Source organism: Suricata suricatta, chromosome 15 (genome assembly GCF_006229205.1).
Source record: "Suricata suricatta isolate VVHF042 chromosome 15, meerkat_22Aug2017_6uvM2_HiC, whole genome shotgun sequence".
Taxonomy (NCBI): Eukaryota; Metazoa; Chordata; class Mammalia; order Carnivora; family Herpestidae; genus Suricata; species Suricata suricatta.
Window position 1 is genome coordinate 73602707 of NC_043714.1, and position 17112 is coordinate 73619818.

Below are 17112 nucleotides of genomic sequence, written 5' to 3' on the forward strand. Positions count from 1 at the left end.
CCACCAAAGCATGCTCTGCCTCAATGTTTCCCAGTCGGTCCATGGTGGCACCATCTACTCCGACACTCAAGCAAAATGCTTGAGCTCCACCAAGTTCCTTCCTCAATCTCCTTCCCCCTAAAATGGCATTCGAACCCCACCCCCCTGCTTTAAGTGTGTTCTTTCTGAATGACAAGACAGTGGCTCCCAGGTACCTCCCACTTCTAACCCATAAGGTAGAGTGACACAGGGTATATGCATCAGATGTCTGTTAAATAAACGAATCTATCGTTTTCATAGCTTGGTATCGAAAGTAACTATAGGTTAACCACAAAGGAAATCAATTATAATTGCTTGCTAGCCTCCAAAGAGGGAGAGACAGATAAATAGAGATACATTCAGAAAAAAAAGGGGGGGGGTCGTGAAGAGGGGAGTTAAAGAAACCATTTATTTCACTCCAGGGTGATGTTTACAACAGAAATCATAAAATAGCTAATGCTCCTCTGTATCTCCAGTGAATGATTTGAACAGAGCTAACTGCAGAGGGAGTGTGTGTTTTCTCCCAATAGGGCTTATGTAGAGATTTTAATGAATTCTTTAATTCCAATAATTCAACCTTAAAGCAGATCTACCCTCTTTTCCCTTAACAGCACAATTAGTGCCCAGGAAGTGTATTCCCCTGGACGCTACTAACATTTTTAATGTACTAGAACCGGAGAACAGAAGTGAGCAATTTGGAGCATGCTAACATGCTACAAACCTTCTTGGGTACATTTGTTTATCAGGATATAGAAAGACGTATTTTTACTTATTTTAAAATAAACATTTTTATTGAAGCATGATTGACATACAAGAAGCTATTTTATACAAATTTAATATATATGATAACTTCAGAAATAACTATAGATCCACAAAGCCATCACCACAATCTATGCTGTAAACATATCCATCTCATCTAGAAGTTTCCTCCCACTTTCTTTATTGATTACTATTATTTTCTTTGTGTGTGATAAGGTCATTAACATGCGATCTACCTTCTTAGTACACTTAAAACATTTTTTTTAAATATTCTTTAACTTTTGAGAGAGAGACAGAGGGGGAGGAGGGGCAGAGAGAGCCAGCTGCTCTTAAAAAATTAAAGCCTTTGTTCAATAAAAGTTTATTTCATGCTCTTGGTGTAGTCCAATGTGGATAATCCAGGTCAAGAGATTGTCCTGGCAGACTCCTTTAGCAGAGACTCAGTCTTCTTCATCTTGTAGCTCCTCCAACCTCAAGATTCACAGAGTCCTATCCATGTATCTTGGGGATGGGGTAAGACAGCAGAAGTCAATGTCCGAGGGCATTATGGGACAGACCTGGAAATGTGCCCCTACTGACCACATTCCTCAATACATGCCTATCCCAGCCCTTTCCTGACTGCAAAGGATGCTGAGAAATGTACTTGTACTCTGTGCTTGAGGTGTAAGGAAATGACTTGGTGACCAACCTTTCCATCTTTGACATAGAATCTTAATCTCAGGTGTATGAAGGCCAATATTGCACCTTGAATGTTGCTACAAATTCTGAGCTGCACGTAATCAATATCATGTGAATTCGTAGTATGAAGTACAACTGTGAGTCAATCCTTTGGATATTTCCAATCATTCATTTAAAGAAAGGGGGTAGAGGGCATGTAGTCCTCCAGGTATCAAAGCACCTGGATAACAGAAACAAAAATTCCACTTACATGTTACATTTTGTTCTACAAAATACATAGTAAATAAGGAGAACCCCACCATTCTTAGGCTCCCAACTTTGATCTGGGGTATTTGCTGACTGTCAGTTACATAAGTCTTTTGCAGTCATTTGCTGAGATGCAAAGATTTGACATGCAAAGATTTGAGGTCATAATTTGAGATAATATCCCCCAGTACAGAGTCTTAACATCTAACAGGTCAGTGTACAAGGGATCCCTTCTCACCCTTCCTGGCAAGGGCAATGACTATCACCACAATGACAACTAAGACTCCCCCTTATATTTAGGGCTAATGGTAGTGATGAATGGACACAAGAGAAGGGAAGATAATGAAAAAGCTCTATGTGGAGCCCAGAGAGCACCCTCAGCGGAAGAGTTGCGGGAGCATAACATCAAAGAGTACCTGGAAACAGAGTCAAAGGTTAATAGAATTAAGGCAGTGCTGGAGCCTAGTCCCCGTGAGTGCTCCAAATGTGACGTGTGAGCTAGGGCATGAACGAGGGACCTGTGAGGCTCAGCGGGCCCATCCATTCCTCAGGGTCCCAATATTTCCCAATGTTCTAGAGTGAGGTCAACATGGTGGTGGGATTGGGGGCCCAACCTCTTGAATATGGGTGGAAAAAAGGACCAATGTCCTCAACAGTGGCTACTTAACATAGCCATGAATTGGTGCTCTGTGTTCTCCGGGGGTAGTGTTGAGACCAAGAATGCATTGAGGACACCCAGCCTACGCGGGCGATCCTGGTGAAGGAAGCAGGAGCAAGAATACGGTGGTGAGATAAAATGTAAAACACCAGGAAAAGCTGAGTTCCAGATAAGCAACAATTTTCTTTTGTAGCATCCCCAGTGCTTTATGGAGCATCTTATACTTAAAAAAAATAAATAAAACAAACAAAAACTAACAAAAAATTATGTATGTGTACAAATGTGTAATATACATATACATATACACAGGCTATTATGTAGGCCATTATATAGATGTGTATGTGTGTGGGCATTCTTGTTACTATACTATGACATCAGTGTGTATGTATTCTTGTTAATCTGATATTCTGATTTGGGAGGCGCCCTGGATCTGATAACCCTAGACTAGATGACACAGAGGACAAGAACTGGGCTGAGTCCTTAGAGAGGACAGCTTCAGGTTAGGAAAGCCAGACGCAGGAGCAACACACGTTTCCTCACAAGGCTCTTAGCACTGAGACCCAGGTGGCATGTGTTGATGTGTACTGGGGTATTTTCGTCATAGGCACCGCTCTGGAATAGAGTATTCTCCCCGTTTGGGCCATGCTCTATGAACATGTTGTTTACCAACAGTTATTGTGCATGGCCAAAGCCCTTCCCAGCCAGAAAATAGCCCCAAATCCCATCCCTGTTGGTAGCAGCCACAGAATAAAAGGCAGAGAAGTTTAAAAGAATGAATCAATTTTATTTAGCATGGTACAGTTAGCTGGTTTTTGCAGGGAGTAAAAGTTTCCCTTTCAAATTAAAAATATCACCTCCATAAAACTATCTTGGTAGCTCTAATGATAGACTTGGTGACCCAGCGAAGCCTGTGAAAGGTTATTCTTCACAGACAGTGTGGGGTCTCACAGCTGCCTTTGGGTATGACTCCATTCCTTTCAAAAATGGTCTATATTCCTTTCAAAAATAGTTCTCTGAGAACTGAAATATAGGAATGCAATTACCACTGAAGTTACAAAATGTGTAGTGACAGAAATTAACCCAAGGGTTTACATTATATCCATTTCTTTATGGATTGCTAATATTTCTATTTTTTGAATCTCTTATTGGAATTTAAAAATAGTCCACTTTTTGGTCTCTCCCACGAGTTCCTGATGGCGACTCCCTTCCTCCCTGTCCCCCCCCCCCCCCGCAGTGTGACTTCCCTACAGTAAAATTATTGGGTAAGACCATCAGATTGCAGCCATCAAACTCCTGGGTGTTTGATAAGATATGCAACAGTAGCACTAAAAAGTGGGGGAAGAATGAGCTGACTGGCCATAGGACGATGCCACACTGGTCTAGCGACTAACAGTGGAGAGAATTTGAAATCCATGAGCACAAAGGGGCTTTCATGTGTGGGGCTTCCCATGCGGTCAGTGAAGTCAGACTGAAAATAGTACAAACATGAACCAAGATGGCAACCAACTGGATTCCGTTCAGACACCATCTGAATATGTGTCTATATAGAATATAAAGTTTATAGTAGGTTCTATCTCTATTTCTGTATACCGATTGACAGGCATATTGTGATGGCTTCTGTGAATCCCAACTGGTGTCTCTCCAGCAAATATAATCCTGCACCTCTGAAGGAGTCCTAACGTGAGCACCTATCACCTTCCACCTGGGGTTCTCTCTCACTGGGTACCCGTGACCTGGAAGTATTAGAAGGCAGCTCCTGGGACAGCCCCCAGCCGGTGGAGGCTTGATTTTTTTTTTAAATAAGGGACAATTAACATACAGTGTTATATTAGTTTCATGTGTACAATATAATAATTCAAAACTTCCACACATTCCCCAGTGCTCATCAGGATAAGTGTATTCTTAACCCCCTCTAAGTATCTCACCCAACCCCACCCACTTCCCCTCTGAGTCTGGCCAGTTTCTTCTCTCTATTTAAGAGCCTGGGTTTTGAAGTGTTATTTGGGTTTTTTGTTTGTTTGTTTGTTTAGTTTTGGTTTGGTTTGGTTTGCTTTGGATGTTTTGGTTTGGCTTGTTTGTCTCTTTTTGTTTATTTGTTTGTTTTGTTTCTTAAATTCTACAAATGAGCAAAATCATATGATATCTGTCTTTGTTTGATTTCTTTCACTCAGCATTATACCCTCTAGATCCATCCATGTTACTGCAAATGGCAAGATTCATACTTTTTTATTGCTGAGTAATATTCCAGTGGTGTGGGGTGTGTGTGTGTGTGTGTGTGTGTCTGTGTGTGTGTGTGTGTGTGTGTGTGTGTGTGTCTGTGTACCTATACACCTTCCTTATCCACTCATGTTTGGATGGACACTTGGGTTTTGAGGCATTTTTACATTGCCTCCCACAGGGATCCAACAGCCCCAGGAGACCCTGCTGATTAACACCTGCACTGGTTTCTCTCCACCTGCTGTCACTCCCCTACTCTCCTACCAAAGTTCCCAGGATCACCTTCCAAGTAAATCACTTGTCTCAAATCCTTGTCTCAGCAATTTCTTTTGAGAATTCAAACAAACTCATAAAACCAAGCTTATGTCTATCTGTCTGTCTGTCTCTTTTCTAGATTACTTACAGAGCAGCCAAAGCTTTAAATGTTAATATACCTTAAGGTATATTATCTGCATTTATGTCCATCTGATTTCATCCCTTTAACTCTCAATTTTATAGAAAAGACAGTTATTTAACACAACCATTCTTCGGAGCCCAGATCCATGATGTCTGATACATTAGTCTCCTTCCACTGAAATCAGGGTTGCCAGATGTGGCAAATAAAAATATATGCTACCCAGTTAAATTTGAATTTCATGTAAACAGTACTTTTTTTTGGTATATATATTTCCCATTCAATAGTTGGGAGATACTTATCCAAATACATTCATCAAATAAATGTTCATCTCAAGTTCAAATTTTATGGGATGCCCTCTATTTTATCTGACAGTCCTAACTGGGATGAATATTAGAAACCTCAGACTCAATAGTCTCAAAAATTCTTTCTTATCACTCAAAATAGTCTTTCTAACCCTTTAGACTGATTCTTTGTTTTACCATTATCTTGAGTTCCCAGTCTGCAAACTGAGGTCATCTGCCTTGTTTGGCCCAGACTCCCAGTCAGGGAATCTTGTCCTACCAACTCCCTACCCAGATTTTTGCATAGAGAAGGTAAACTCAGCACAAGGCACTGATGACGCAGTAGGGTTTTGGCCCCACCCTCAATAAGCACACACCCCCACCCCCACCCCCGCCCCTGAGCTAGACTAGACCACTCCCTCGCTGGTCCAGTGAGTGTGAAGTCTCAAATTCCATTTTCTAAGCCTCCTTTTCCTAGATTCACCCTCCTTCCTGTTCACTGCTTTAAGGAATAAGGCCAACATTGCTGCTTTCCCAGCCGCAGAGTCCAAGTCCACTGGCCATGCCTAAACTCTGAGAAAATGCAAATTTATTCAGAAGAGAGGATTGCTGGGGTGCCTGGGTGGCTCAGTCAGTTAATCCTCCAACTCAGACTCTGGTCATGATCTCAAGGTGCTTGGGTTTGAGTCCTATATTGGGCTCTGTGCTGACAGCTCAGAGCCTGGAGCCTGCTTCTGATTCTGTGTCTCCCTCTCTCTTTCCTTCTCCTCCCCTTTTACTCTCTGTCTCTCTCTCTCTCAAAAATAAATAAACATTAAACATTTTTTAAAAAGAAAAAGAAGAGGATTGCCATGAAAGAGAGCCATATGGAAAAGCAACTTTAAAATATTTTTTTTTCTTACTCTTGAAAACTATCTCTGAATGTGAACTATTTTGATGGCGAACAGAATTTCTACTTTTTGATCATGAAAGGAAGTAGTTCAACAAGAGGAAAGCAGTTTTCTTTCTCAGAGGTTGAAGTAAAATCTCATGAAACCTCACATCCAAAGTCACCAGAACTTTACTCTCCCCTGTAAGGGAAGTGAGTGGGCTTGTTTATTACCTACCACCCAGGGCAGCCAGCGGCAGAGACAAGGGGATGGATAAAGGTTTGCTTAAGAAATTGCTCAGCCAGGGGCCCCTGGGGGGCTCAGTCAGTTAAGTGTCCACCTGCAATTCAGGTCACCATCTCAAGGCTCCTGCGTTTGAGCCCCGAGACAGACTCTGTGCTGACCGCTCAAAGCCCGGAGCCTGTTTCAGATTCTGTGTCTCCCTCTCTCTCTCTAACACTCCCCTGCTCACATTCTGTGTGTTTGTGTGTCTCTCTCAAAAATAAACATTAAAAAAAAAAAGAAATTGCTCAACTCTCATTGCTAAACTTGAAGAGGGCCACTGGCTATCTGGACCGTGCCTAGAGGATGCTGAACAATCTAGAAACAGCGCCGCCTGATGGATCTGGGGGTATTCAACTTGGAAAAGAGAAGGTGCAGGGGAGACAGAGGAGACTTACTCAGACAACTGCAGGACTGCTGTGTGTGTGTGTGTGTGTGTGTGTGTACATACATGTTTTTTCTTTTTATAAAAAATAATCTTTGCAATGATTTAAAAGGGTTGGTACATTATCAGCACCATTTGAAGATGAGGAAGCTGAGCTGGAGTTGGCATGGTCATCCGCCTAGAGAGAGGAGGACGGGCTGGAGTCTGCGTTCCTAGCCGCTGCGCACACCTCCTCTCCCTGCACCAGTGCCTACCGGGTGCAGGGCATGTTCTACCCATGGAAGTAAAGACACAGGCTTACCGTCATTCCTACAGGAGCGACGCTGAGCTGTGACAAGGCGTGCCATGGCTCACCCTGTCCCCTTCACTTACAACAGAGCCCATGGAGGCTTAGCTCCACCCAAAGGCGCTCTCTCATCGAATATGGCAGACTCCAGCAGAACACCACGACCTTGTCGATTCCTTTCATCCCATTTCAGAAAGTAGGAATGCAGTTGAAAGCTTCAGGATGTGTTTCTGTTTGTTTCAGAGTCAGCTCTCTCTGCTGTGGGATCAGGTCCTGCTTGGCCACTTACTAGCCTTTTAATGTGGAGTCAATCATTTTCCTCTGCTCCTCAACGTTCTACGGGAGGAAGATGGGGCTTCTGTGATCCTTTTATGGAGTTAAGAGGATTACATGTGTTAACATGCACAAAGGCCTGGGAACAGCACCTGACACATAAAAACACTATATGTGTTTTATTTTATTATCTCACCTGAGGCTGACCTGTGGCTCACTCATCAAGTGCCAGTTGTCTCTTTCTTTAAATCAAAGGTGAGGAGCTCCTCGAGAGAGAGAGATCATGTGACTTAACAGCAGTATTTAAGGACCATGCCAGGAATTCATGCAGGCTTCTGAGGAAAATCGCTGGTATCCTTTGACCTGTGCTGAGCAGTCTCTTGGATCTCCTGAAAATACTGTCTCAGGGGTATTCAGAAAAACTGCAATTCACCACAAGCAGGATGGCTGGCGTGTGTCTTCTTAAATAGCATTCCACGCATGGTCAGTGGCCACGTTGCAGTAATGCGGTTGGTTAATTTCCAGTCTGAGTCCTTCCGCACAGCCACGTTAGTAGATGTTCCAAAGCCCTGCATGGACAGCCGGATGCTTGTCCCTGAGAGAAGGGATGTCTGTCTAGCTGGCAACGATGGAACCGACGTCTGCCCTGTGTCAGCCACGTGACACTGAGCAAGTCACTCAGTCCCTTAAATGTTCGTTTTCTCAGCTAGGAAAGTGAGGTGTCTGCCTGCTACCCCATCCGGAGGCTTCTGGGGCTCTGCTCACCTATAAAATGGTTGGAAAAATTGGATCTCATGAAAAGACTTTCACTCATTAAAAAATACATTTTGGTAGACACTGACATGATCCTTGCCCTTAAAGATGTACAAAAACCAGCTGGGGATGCTGACGGCGAAGTTCACAATTAAAAGTCAGTGTGAAATGTGAGTTGATACAGAAGCTCAGAGCCCTGCTCTGGTTTTCCCTCAAAGGTTCAGCTCAACTCTTACCATCATCTACAGTTCACCTTCATGATCAGTTCAAGAAAAAGCAGGTTTTTGTTTTGTTTTTGTTTTTTTTCCCTACGCTGAATACTGAAAGCAAGTCTGGTACCCTTCACACTGTGATTTGCTTAAAAATCTCTCTGACTCACTTTGCTTTACAAATTTTTTTGATGTTTACTTATTTTTGAGACAGAGAGAGGCAGACTGTGAGTTGGGGAGGGGCAGAGAGAGAAGCAGGCTCCAGGCTCTGAGCTGGGACTCAAACCCACAAACTGTGAGATCATGACCCAAGTCAAAATCGGACGCTTAACTGACTGAGCCACCCAGGCGCCCCTCCCTTTGCTTTTTTAATGTGAGCAAGGGAAGTAACTGGCCGCCTTATCTGACCGTCTGATCGTCCCTACTACAGCACGACAGAGGACCTCTGTGGTTGCAGCTATCTTCTTGTTGCTGTTTGGAGCCACAATTACAGCGGGCCAAGCTTCTCTCCCCACGGGAGGGCCAGTCTGAGCATGAGCAGGGTGGAGAGCAGCATGACAGTCAAAGGGCACACCCTTAGGGTTTGGGGAGCGTGAAAGCAGTGCACACGGAAAATGAGTAAGGGATGGGGGACTGTGTGAGTGAGAAGCAGCTGCACAGAGCCACATGCTGTGGTCCTTCCTGCGTGGGGATTATTTCTGGAAATGGTGAGGACCCTGGCCACTCCTCCGGGTGTGCACACGGAATGCTAGGGGAGTAATGCTGAGTGGGCTGCAGTTCAGACCACAGCAATGATGCCTTGTTAGTGCCCCTGTAGATTACAGAACGTTGCAATCTGAAAGGAAGTGAAACAACCAAGTGAAATAGACCCAACGCTTAAACACATCCCATCTCAAATCCCTTCCCAGTCTCGTGGATGCACATGCATCCTTGGAAACTCTACCACTCCAGACTAAATGGTCAGAGCAAAGGCTCAAGGTGGGATATTGTATTCCTGGAATGTATCTTATCATCATTATGTCCTATTGCTTGACATTTATAAAAGCCAAGAAGGACCCGAAAAATTCAAGCTGTTTCCTGAGAACCAGTGTTGCTAGTCAATTCCAGAGTCACGGCGAGACCTGAGTCCCCCCATCCAGGGCTCCCACTGAGCCGGACGTAATTCACTACGGAAGTGTCTTCCTAATCTTTAGCATGCACAGTTCACCTGGGGTACCCAAAGCAGTATGAAATTTCCTTAGTTCTAATGTGCTTGGGATTTTGCCAGGTCAGAGTGATTACAGAGAATGAAGGGCCTCGGAGCAGAGAATTACGACACCCAGATGCCTGAAAGCCAAAACATTTCAAACTCTAACACCTTGCAGCTACATCCAGAGGGAGCACCAGGTACACATAATTTTTTCTCCCCTTTTTGACATCTGCCTCATCTCTCAGGGAAATGCTCTGCAGAGCTCACCAGCTGGTTTTTCAGATGGGATGTTCCACCACTCAGGTGGTACCGTTCAGTGGAAAAGAATAAATAAGTGAGGCAGGAAACAAGCCAAAACCTGTCTGTCTTTTCACCAAGATCCCAGAGGAAGGGCTGCTGCCTCTCGGAGTGCCACCAACGACAGAGTTCCATGCCCTGCATCCGCCTGCCACAGAGTGACAGGAAATAGTTAAATAACCTAATGAGAACATCTCATTTATATCCATTACTGGTATTATAGCTGGTTTTCTTAATATGTTAGGGAAATTGCCCATACTACACCTGTCACAGGTGAGAAATCTGCATAGATATGCATAATTCATGAATCCCCAGTCCCAAAGAGAGAATCCCAAGGACTTGTTATTGCTCAAATGCCAGGTGTTTTTTACATCAGCATCTCAGATATAATTGAAGACTCTGGAAAAAGCAACTGTCAGAACAGACTTCTCCATTTGCTTCATAGCCAAGACTGCTTGCTTGCCATTGGCCAAGGTAACCTATGCTTCCTGTTTTCATCCCCCACCTGTCAGCATTTCAGCGGAACAGGTGTATCCCTAATGTAAGTAGATGCGATGTAAGTCTACCTGAATTTATGGTAAAAGTCGATGGGGCTAGAAGCTGGATGGGAATCCACTGGCAGAATATGAGTAATTTGTACATTTATGTATTTTCCACTGTACCTCACTGCTTCCTGAAAGGAGACATGAGATAAGTTATAAGCTTTGACCTTTTTGCTACAATGTTCTCACTGTCTGGACCATCCCTTACTCCTCCCTGCACATTTCTGAATATGACCTTTTTATATTATTTTGCTTTCAATAGCCAGAAAAAATAAACATGACATGCAAGAAAATATTCTTATTGTGACACATGTAAATGCTATAGAAATATATGCATTCCCTTCTTAAGACTTAAAAGTTCTTAGGTGGGTATTCTTCGTGTATATATTATTATGCTGTGAGGTGCGTATACTTGTGGGCTGTTTTCTATCCATCTGTATACTGCATGTATTAGAGGTACAAATAGCACTTGCCACATAAGTTATATAAACTATTCTTCTCATTATTCTGCTTCCCTTTTATATTGAAGCAAACTTTTTATTTAACGAGGGTTTTAGATTTACACAACATGTTTCACAGATAACAAAAAGTCTTCATACACCAGTATCCTCTGCATTTAACATCATATGGGTACATTTGTCAAACTAATGAGCCCACATCCGTTCACTGTTATTAACTAAAGTCTGCATTTTATTAGGCTTTCCTTAGCTTTCCCTAATGTCCTTTTCCTGTTCCAGTCTGAAGGCAGGTTGCTTGGGTTCTAACATTAAAATCTTTAGGTGATTGGCTGTCCGGGACATTGGGTCTCAGTTTTCTCATCAGTAAAACACTAAAACAAGAGCATCACCTCACATGGTTGTTGTAACGTTCAAGATGAATAGGCATGAATATGTGCGTGTGACTTCTTTCTAACAGTTCTTGGCATGAATTAAAGGCTAAGCATAGGGGCTCCTGGGTGGCTCAGTCGGTTAAGCGTCCAACTTCAGCTCAGGTCATGATTTCACAGTTTGTGAGTTCAAGCCCTGTGTCAGGCTCTGTGCTGACAGTTCAGAGCTTGGAGCCTGCTTTGGATTCTGTGTCTCATTCTCTCTCTGTCCCTCCCCCAATTGTGCCCTGTCTCTCTCCGTCTCTCAAAAATAAAACAATAAAGGCTAAGCACAAATATATTATTTAACAAGTATAATTTCCTCAGTCAGGTTTGTATCCTTGAAGGGAGATCATTGTTGCTTCTCAGATAGGAAATACACAAGGATATGATGCCAGTTTTGTACCTAACAGGCTGAAGACAACACTTTGCTGAGTTGACTTTGTAAAAATAAAACTCTCTTCATACCATGTAAACTAGTAAGGTTTTGCATGAAATTTTGCACAATTTTATATGTCTTTTACCCTTTGAATAATATGGAAAATGCTCTTAAAGATACCATTTTTTTATTTGCTTTCATTTTTCATTTAAAAATATTTATTTATTTTGAGAGAGAGTGTGTGAGTAGGGTGGAGGGGCAGGGCAAGCAGAGAGGATCCTAACCAGGCTCTGTGCTCAGTCCAGATCAACCACGAGATCAGGACCTGAGTGAATATCAAAAGTCTGAGCCACCCAGGCACCCCTTCTTGGTTTTGCTTTTAAGCAAATATTTATTGTGTGCTTTCTCTGTGATAAGAAGATGAGATGAAAAGGGAAAAAAGAAGGACACATCTCTCTCTCTCTGTAACAAAAAGCCTATAATTTATAAGAGGAAAACACAGCTAAAAGACCAGCTTCCGAGGAGATGAATGCAAGTGACAGAGAGAGAGAGCATGGGGGGAGGGGCAGAGTGTGAAGCGGGGTCTTGGGGAATAGGTGAGACAGCTTCAGGAAGTAGGTGGTGCTTGGGGGACCCCAGCGGCCTCACCTTGCTGGGGGAATAGAGGCACCGGACTGTATTCCAATAGGAGAGGACAGGAAGTGCAGGAAGGACAGGGTGTTGGGGGAAGAACAGGTTTGGAGTTGGGAGTTGGATGCACCTTATTTAAACTCCGTTCCTAATCCTATGAGTTGTGACATTTCAGGCCCATTGTTCAATCTAAGTATGCATCTTTTTTTCACCTGAGATGGAAATAACAAGATCCACTGGACTGAGGGGTTGTATGTAATACATGAACTTAAATTTTCATTTCTTGGCACATAATAGATGTTCAATTAGTTTCTGAATTGTTTGTCTCTCTGGTTTCACTAATTTGTTGACAGTTTTCTATTGACATTTATACCCCTGACTCATGTGAATAGTTAATTCAGGACACTTCTATCTCCCATCTGAGATCTTAGCTGTTTGTGACGATTTTCATCTTTGTAATCAAAGCGTTTCACAAGGGGTCAGATGCGCAATAAATAATTGATGTTTGGAATATTAAGTTTCTAATATCAACACCTTTTTTTCATATTTCAGTAGCTGTTCAGTATGGATAAAATCCTCGCTAACATTTTACTTCCATAATGTGGCATGGGCTAGAGAGCGTTCATTTTACTTGGCGTGTGCAAATGCAGAAACTGAGATCAAGACAGCCGACCCCTGGCCCAGAGCATGCCACTAGGAAGAAACAGAATTTAAGCCAGAACTCAGTTCAGGGGCTCCTGGGTGGCTCATTCGGTTAGCCTCCGACTTCGGCTCAGGTCAGATCTCACGTTCATGGGTTCGAGCCCCACGTCAGGCTCTGTGCTGACAGCTAGCTCAGAGCCAGGAGCCTGCTTCCGGTTCTGTGTCTCCTTCTCTCTCTGCCCCTCCCCATCTCATGCTCTGTCTCTCTCTGTATCAAAAATAAATTACAAAAAAAAAAAAAAAAAAAAAGAACTCAGTTCAAATCGCCATGCTTGCTTGCTAATTTCAGATTTGGGGGTAATTTGAAAATAGGCAATTGTCATAGGATCACCATTCCCAAATTGAGCCACCCTGTCGAACTAATTTAGCACGTGTTGTTCCAGAAGCTTCCACTAGTCTCTCGTCTGGAGAGCTGCAGAAGGGCGAGCCATCACCAATAAGGAGTTAACCTCGAGACAGCACCGGGCGCACTCACCATCAATGGGGATGAGCTGGCACCTCTGAAGGGCACAGCTTGGGAAGAAAGAGCAGCAAAGAAAGCCCGGTCTGATATTCTCAGAAAACTCATAAATGTTTCATCAGGCCTCCCCACCAGAAGACGAAGATAAAACCTTGCCAAATGACCTCTTTTGATTTTCTCATAATGGGAAGATTATAAATCTAGATGAAACATCAGGCCAGAATGAAGACCTGCCTTTTGAAAACCTGCAAAGGCGTCGTCAGAATCCATTTTCTCCTATCTGATCCTGCATGTGTCCCCAGCTCCTCTGCTCTCGAAGAGAAAGGAGGTTATCAGATCCTCGCAGCAAGGGCAGCTGTGGCGTCACCCCCAGAGGAAAGCCCACCCCCCGCCCGGCTGGCAAAACTGATTGGCTCCTTGCTGAAAGGGACCCACAAGGGCCTGGCCCGACTCCTTTGCAGATGCTCAACCTACCATCCCCAAGGCTACATCTCCTCTCGGGCAAGTGGTGCGAAGGTTGTCCGTGCTAAGTAAATGCCTGTGCGGGGACACCCTTCAGGAGCCGTCACATACTGCTTACAAAAACATCTTTCCCTATCATTTCACCGATAACCACGCTCATTGTAAAAATACTGAGAATATAAACAAGTAAAAAAAGAGAACTATCATTTGCTTGAGAAACAAACACAGCCTCTTGTGTGTTGAGGGGGAATCGTCCCCAGATAAGAAGTTTCAGGGAACCTTATTTTTCTCTCCAAAAATTCTTTCTTCTCCTGCAAGTTCCCTTCTCTTGATTACATCAGGATGAATCCAATCCTCTGGCTATACCTAAATCATCATATAAAAAATATACATACACACGCACATTTAATTTTAGTGTGAATGTTTCCCAATAGAAAATACAGTAAAATCTCAGTTCATGTGCATAATTTGTTCAGAAACATGCTTGTCATCCAGAGCACTTGACAATAAGTCAATTTCAAGAACCATTGGCTCAGCTGTGACCATGTGACGTTCGGCATCATGTACTACTCATATTGCAAGGTCTCGCTCGTTTATCAAGTTAAACTTTATCAGAAATGTTTGCTCACCTTGTGGAACACTTGCAGAACAAATGTTATATGTAACGCTTATATTAATAAATATGATACCCAAACACACACACACACACACACACACACACACACACACAATTTGTACTGGGTATGGTGGCCTTTGTGTTTACCCCCCAACCCCCACTCTACTCAAAATACTCAAACTCATGATTCTCGTTTGCTTGAGATCTAGCATGCTTCTTCTCAATCCAGACACACCACCCACCAGGACTGAGTTACAACCATGATCCTTGGAGTGCTCTGTGGGCACCTGCACCCACAAATCCTGCAGCTGTGGCCGCCCCCCTGCTCCCTCCATTTGGTAAATCGCCCTCCACCTTGGACAGAAATCCTGCCTTCCACCTTCACCATGAAGCTTTTCTGAATTTCCAAGACCACAGTGAATATCTCATATTTTTGGAATCTTAGGGCCACACATTATATATGTTATCTTTTATTTCCTTCTGATAATGCTTGTGTAAGAGACTTCTGATTTAGTGCCTCTTCCTTTTCACAGTTATTGACCCTTGCTCTCAGGATAAAACTAATTTCTTTTCGATCAATTAGCTTCCTTCTAACTCAGCTTCTTCATCTTCAAACGGTGGTGATAATGTGCTAACCCTTTTGGATCACTGTAAAGATTAAATGAGTTATAAATTAAATATATATGCCCCATATTGAAAATATATATATACACTGATGGAGGGAGAAAAGACTTCAGAACTTAGTTTTCACCTATCAAGTATTTTTTGAATTATATTAAAATGTGAATACCCCCTGCCCATGAGTCACTGGATATTATTATTACCATTATTATTATTGGTAGGTCCTCATTCTTACTCCTATGGCATACTTTCAACACTGGATTCTAAAAAAAGAGACTTTCTTCCTTTTGATTGTCTCTCTCTTTTTTTTTTTTTTACCTAAACCCCCTGTATGCAAAGTTATCCATAAAGCACTCTCAGCCCCCAGCTGATTAATGTATCATTTTCCCTGCACTCACAGACACCTGGATGCATTTGTTTCTTTCTGGTCTAACCTGTTTTTACAACTTCTAACCGAACGCGTTCCCATACTACGTTTTAGCCTTATTGAGTTTCTGTTAAGGTGTTTTGTTATGGTTGTTTGCCAACCTTACATTGTGTATGTTATGTAAACAATTTCCATGAAGGGACAAAATATGAAAATTAACTAGAATTTTCTAGAATAGAGAGAATACCAAATCACCAATTTTACTCTTACTATTTTACTTAACAAATTTGGGGGCAGGGACAGCTGGGTGGCTCAGTTGGTTAAGTGTCAGATTTCAGCTCAGGTCATGATCTCCCAGTTGGAGAGTTCAAGCCCACGTAGGACTCTGTGCTAACAGCTTGGAGCCTGGAGCCTGCTTCAGATTCTGTCTCCCTCTCTCTCTGACCCTCTCCCCTCGCATTCTGTTTCTTTGTCTCAAAAATAAGTAAACGTTAAAAATAAATAAATGTGGGGGCAAATTAGTCATCACTGAAATCATATCAAATTAGCCAGGTATTGCCCTTACGAGCTACTTTGCAGGGAAACATTACACCTAAAATTGGCTCCAGAAGCACCTGGCTGGCTCAGTCAGTGGAGCGTTTGACTCTTGATTTAGGCTCAGGTTATGATCTTGTTATGCCCAGATTTCAATATCATCCCCAAAACCCAGAGACCATCAGGGAAACAGAGTCATGCATGCAAAAGCAAAGGGTTTTATTATGGGCTTAGGCTCACTGGGCCTAAACTCGGGCTCACAGACTTCACCAGCGCACTGGATCCGTGCTGAGAGCCCCGAACAAAGGTGGGGTAGGGCTTTTATGGGTTTTGGGAAGGGGGAGTTACAGGAGATTGTGACACAGGTACAGTGATCCAATCATTATCACATAACATCATCGGCAGTAACTTTAACCATACACATTGCTTAGAGTGTTTGTTAATTTTGGCGGGACCCAATGACAATTGTATTAACCAATTACAGAGTGGACCCAGAACCCAAGACCCTCACGTAGGGTGTAACTAGCCTTAAGCAATAAGTCATTATCTATAGCGTCTATCTCTAGGCCTGCCCTTGGGAATGTTAAGCATTTTAGCTGGCCGCTTCTGATTGGGTGTTACTAGGGTGGTCCCTGGTTGAGCAATCTGTGCCCTTTTACTGTCTAATGATTCTAGGAAACTGACACTTAGGCCTCCAAGGTCAGAGGGGAAACTTGAAGCCTGTCATGGAGTCAGTTTGGTTCAGACCTGCGTCCTTTCAATCTCACTGTGAGTTCGAGTCCCACATCTGGTTCTGCACTGACATCTTGGAGTCTGCTGAGGATTATCCCTCTTCCTCTCTCTCTGCCCCTCCCCTGCTCATTTCTCTCACTCTCTTTCTCTCTCTCAAAATAAATAAATAAACTTAAAAAAATAAAATTGGCCCCATTGTTTCTGGGTAAGCATGCGGCTAGATCGTTAGGTTTCTTCCCACAAATGGCTAATGAGTGGTGGACGCTGGCTTCCCATTCCGCATCTCCCTTTGTCTGACAGCCTCAGAAACAGAAGCACCAAGGACACATCCTTGTTTTTATTCCTTCTTTTCCCTTTGCTTCTATACTCTGCCTTGCTTAACGGAAGTAGAATCTTTTCCGGAAG